Raw genomic sequence first — 5,650 nt, 5'->3', positions numbered from 1 at the left:
GCCCTTCCGCCCTTCTTGTGAAGAGAAGGAGTCTCAAACTATTTTAGGAATATGCATATGAATGGTGGTTTTTCAGCATATAAAAGTATTGGAATATCTTATCCATCTGACCCCCAACATTTTTTTTCCTCTGAAAAATTAACAGGAACTTAGTTTTAAATATAATATCAAAAAACTTTTTTTTTTCGAAAAACTTATTTTTTGAGAATTTTCATCCTATTAGATTATTCATTTCAAGCCCGAAATTATATTATGAAATGTGAAAATAAAGATTCAATATCCTAACAGAATCGAACTGAATTGAACAATCCGAATGAATTAAACAATACATACAACTTTTATCCGCAGTTCTTCAAGCTCATTAATCACAAAAAAAAATCTAAATAACCGTTCTATTAGAAGAACATCATCTTATTATAGTATTCAGTACCCCTTCGACCAAGAGCTATTCACGCGTCAGTCAACGACTTGCTCGCATCACTATCATTCCACCTAACACTGCGGGCGACAAGCTGAGCTAAGAGCAGTCCCGTACCTGATACCTAAATGAACTTTGAAAAGCCAATTGGCAGCAGGAAATCATAACTAAATCATCTCAAAACCCCCAGGGGCCCCAAGTTCAACAAGCTACGTGAAGATGGCAGTGCAGCGAAGGGGAGATGTGGAGCGGGAGACACTCTCACAGTAGGCTTAGCAACTAAATGCACCCTCGTCACGGCACCCAGCATGTAAGGATTTGCACTTGCCCTGCACACTTGGCTTCGTACTAGACCAGGTAGGTCCTCAATCTTCATGCGCATGCGGCAACGATATGTTGCGCATATGACAGGAAAATGATGGCGCGACAACAAAGCCTGCACGCGAGCGCGCGCTATTAGCGGCAATAAGTTTTTCCCGATCGATCGATTTGCGATGCACTTCTCGTCGTCGTGCCATTTGCATGCTGAATTGAAAACAGACAGAGGGCGCACTCGCGATGTTGTTGTTGAGTTGCAAATCAGCCGATTGGATGTTACGAAGCCAGCCGGCGAGAGTCCATAACACTTGTCCAAATTTCTCATCGACATGCCGAGCAATGGCTTCGGGGCATCTACATACTTACAGGCGCAAGTAAGCAAGCTGAAGCATGTTGATCTTTCCGCAGTATTGTAGCCACAGTGTATGTTTCGCTCATAATTTTTTATGAATGAATTTGTTGATAGCTCAGCTTAGTGTAGAGTGTAATGTGTTTATAAAATGGAATAATACGTGTAATTATGATAGATTGAAGTGCTTACCATTGAGTTAAATTATTCTACGTAACTGTATGGTTGTACAGTTGAATGAGGACTGAAAATGAAAAAAAATAGTCAGAATAGCTTTATTAAGATTACAGTTTAGGAACATGATGCAAAATTTGGAGTAAAGATTCAGATTAGTGTGAAAACTAAAGGTTATTCCCCCATAAATAAGCGTAAAAAAGATTCAGATTCACGATTTATATTCAACATTCTGATTCAAGATTTAGATTCAAGATCCAGATTCAAGATTCTGATTCAAGATTCAGATTCAAGATTCAGATTCAAGATTTAGATTCAAGATTCAGATTCAAGATTCAGATTCAAGGTTCAGATTCAAGATTCAGATTCAAGATTCAGATTCATGATTCAGATTCAAGATTCAGATTCAAGATTCAGATTCAAGATTCAGATTCAAGATTCAGATTCAAGATTCAGATTCATGATTCAGATCCAAGGTTCAGATTCAAGATTCAAGATTCAGATTCATGATTCAGATTCAAGATTCAGATTCAAGATTCAAGATTCAAGATTCAAGATTCAGATTCAAGATTCATATTCAAGATTCAGATTCAAGATTCAGATTCAAGATTCAGATTAAATATTCAAGATTCAGAATTAGATTCAAGATTCAAGATTCAAGATTCAGATTCAATTTCATGGTCTAGATTCGAATTGAAGTTTCAGATTCCAAATATGGGGAACAAGTTTTCAGTTCATTGTTCCTTCGAAAAATTTACAAATCCGAATCAATATTGAGCTCTTAGAACACGATCATTACTTCAAAGTATGTTTCTTCCATTCATTAATCAGAATAAGATAATCAACACTATAAACATAAGTTCCAGTGTCGGTCGAGAAAATCTTTCCCCACACTGGAACTTCAACTGATTCAACTGATAGGCTAGCCACATCAAGTTAACGTATTTATATAAACGAACACAAACACATACAGGGTCTCAATGAAACTTGATGTTTCCTCGAAGAGAATCCCTTTTCTTAATTCTAAGCGTTCATCTTTCGAGGATATGATGGCTAGCATCTTACAAATGCTAAAACCACCAACCCACAGAAAGTGTACTATGTGTGCCGTGACCGGGACTCGATCTCATACCCGCTGGCTTAGAAGACTGGAAGGCTATCCTCTACGCCACGGGCTGCGGCATAGTATCCTACTAGATAGGTATGTATATGCAATGGAACTGAACCAAACTTGAAAGTGACGCGTATTTAATAGGGTGTTGCTAATGTGCCATTTCTTTAGCTTATCTTGGCAAAATCGCAATGGCCGGGGACCAACGACATTTTTTTTTTATTTTCCATCGACGATCGGCATAGTGTCTATCGTTGGCCGGACGGTTGATGATCGAGAACTAGGCAAACCGGCATTTAGTGGCCATAGCTTTGAATGTGCTGAGTTATGTGAAACGAGTTACGAGATTTTTGCATAAAATAATGAGATTTTTTTTTGTAGAGAAATGAATCCGACTGTAAGTTGAAATTTCAGGGACTAGACAATATGAAAATTGGGAAAACTGGGAAAACAATTCCCTTCATTCCGATAGACATTGTTGCTCTCGGAATTCTCAGGCTCAGGCAAAAACGAATCCTTGTAGTTCAATATAAAATTTACTCAAAGCTACAATAAATACAACAATTAGATTGAACAGTACATACGACATTTTGCTATCTTACATTAAAAGTTTCTCCTTCACTCTAGATGAATTTCCTGATGGCTTTCTTCCTCTCTTTTAGGCCCTAATAAAGTCATCAAATCTAATTACACACAAAGTACAAACTTAACATTCAGATAAACACTTACGGTCGGTAGCTCTGAGATGAATGACTTCTGTCAACAGTCGGCACTTGGGTCACTAAATCTAAACATGAAACACTTAGTTTTTGGTTTGTAAAATGCTTTTTGTAACTTACGGTAGTCTCGGTGGCAATCAACTATTTTCTTTCTAGTGATCCAACGGCATTTCAACTCGCAATCTAAATATCAAAACATCCATTAACTATCGCATTCTTGTTATTCTCTATCTTCTACTTACAGCGCTCACAGATCAATTTCAGACTATCAGTCAAATTATCTGAATAGTTGCAATGCCCGTTATCACTTTAGATTTTCGATTAAACTTTCTACCTTACAGCCACTACCGTTCGTCTTCACAATATTATCAAAATGGTGCCAATACTTGCTGGAAAGCTGCTAACATATTTTTCTCACCAATGTATTTATTTATCATTCCCGCGCATAATTCAATTTCATTATTTGTTTACGTTCTTCTCACTCTCATCATCATTTCTTTTTCACTTTCTCTGACCGTCACAACACAGTGGTCAAAACTGCGTACAACAGACATCGACACTCGACCAGTATAACTTTCATACGCCAGGTTGTCTCCTGTAGTAGAATGTGTTTTCTAAATTACTCTTAATAACAATTTTAAAAAGTGAAAGGCATAGGGGAAAACTGTACAAGACGCACCAGCGGGGTAAAATGGCTCATACCATTCTATCTCAAAAATACACTAACCTAACCTCAAATGATGTTTTTCTCCATTTTTATTGTAACAAACAATCTTTTTCATCATTTATTTGATGAAAAGTTTACAAAAACGCCTATAATTTTTAGAAATAGAAGGATTAATGGATTTAGCGTGAGACTTATTGTTTATGGGTCATATTATAACGTTTTATGGTAAACCAGCCTGCGCAATCTGATGAAACTACAGCTTATCGTTTGTCCACTCCACTTGAAAGACTAAATATTTTACTGTATTTTTTCCCACAAATTTTTACTTAAATCAATCGTATCAAAATTGGGACAGAATGTCAACAAGACCACGTGTTTAGGCTCAAATTTTGAATACTGTTAACTTTTGAGAAAGCCCGAGTATCAAAACAAAATGCCATTCTTTTTATTTGCTGACTCCCAAACTACGATAATAAATCATAATTATAACAAATTTCGTCCTTGTTCGAGTTAAAGTGGTGCTACCAATTTCAAGGTTGCCGAAATCACAGAAAAATCTATAATTTCACAGAGTTTTGAGACAATTTTCATCACAGAATCTGTGTCACAGAACACAGAATTTTATAAAATTCACCGATTTTACAGAACTTTAAAATTTTGGCCGAATGTTCAAAATTTAATATTTGGTTTCAATATAAATTTTGGATGATTACCTTTAAATTGGAAAAATATGCTAAAATTATTAATGTTCATTGATTTTTTAAAAGTAAAATATAAAAAAAGCCAATTTACCATGAATTTGGAATGGAATATGGAAAATGTATCGCAGAAAACCGTCACAGAATTTTAGGGTAAAACCACAGAAAGTCAGATTTATTTTTCGTCAAAACACAGAATTTGTTTCGGCAACCTATTCGACTCGAAAAAAATATCTGCTGCCATGTTTTCCGCGATATCAGTCAAGAAATTGAATTTCGTTGCCTACCTGATGGCGTTTTACCTATAAAGATATAAAAAAGTGTATTTTGAAAAGCGGAATTTTCAATAAGTTTAGCAATAAAATAATAAATGATGTTTTGCCAATGTTTGGTTAGTTTACAAAAATACGATGAACATATTACTAAACATTTGATGTTTGAATTATTCATATTTCAATTCCATATAATTATTGTTATATCCACCCTTTCGGTATGATGTGTTCTGTCCACTATAGTTTTGGCGTTCTACCCAGAGGTTTGTTTTCTTGCTGTTTTAGTTTTTTACAAAAAATATCATCAAAATCCAATTTTTATCATATTTTTTCTTCTTGATAATACGTCAATCTGATCCCTGAATCGTCATAAACTTTCAATTTGGTTCTTAGATTATTGGTATCGCTGTAAATAGCGATTATGCTTAACTGGTGCGCCTTGTACAGTTTTCCCCTATGAGCTTTTCCATTTCAATGATATTGAGTGAAACACGCCGAAATCTGATCTTGAACGGAACTATTTACTTTCCATTAAATTCCTTGAGAATAAAAAAAAACTTTAGCAAGATCTTTTTATTTAGCTTTGTAATTTTTGCTAAAATTCATGAAATAAAATAATATTATTAGCTGCTTGAAAACATACGCCTTTTCTGCTGCAATTTTTACCGATCTTTGCTGTCTTTGAACGTTATTTTGTGTAACCTTTGACCGTTACGAACTGATTCTTAATGCCAAAAATTGTAGTTAAACTCATAGAAAAGCGTTTTTCTGGTTTTTGTAACGAGTTTTCCATCAAATTATCAATAAACAACTCGTTTTCAAAATTAAAATATGATCTTTAGTGGAACTACTAGCTTCCAAAATCAACCGCTTGGTGCGCTGCCTATGCCTTATGTCTCACACGCAAGGTTGCCGAAATAAATT

At 35.2% G+C, this 5,650-nt stretch overlaps 1 long non-coding RNA gene across 1 annotated transcript; it reads right to left on the bottom strand.

Moving 5' to 3' along the window:
* Nucleotides 1-2,853: 2,853 nt before the first annotated feature.
* LOC129754909 (uncharacterized) lies at nt 2,854-3,258 on the bottom strand. Its single transcript, XR_008739123.1, has 3 exons — nt 3,210-3,258; nt 3,100-3,157; nt 2,854-3,035 (listed from the first exon to the last, which is right to left on the bottom strand). It is a non-coding gene; the product is annotated as an uncharacterized LOC129754909 (long non-coding RNA).
* Nucleotides 3,259-5,650: the final 2,392 nt, after the last annotated feature.

This window comes from Uranotaenia lowii, chromosome 3 (genome assembly GCF_029784155.1).
Source record: "Uranotaenia lowii strain MFRU-FL chromosome 3, ASM2978415v1, whole genome shotgun sequence".
NCBI classification, from domain to species: Eukaryota; Metazoa; Arthropoda; class Insecta; order Diptera; family Culicidae; genus Uranotaenia; species Uranotaenia lowii.
This window is presented reverse-complemented; position numbering and strand designations above follow the sequence as displayed.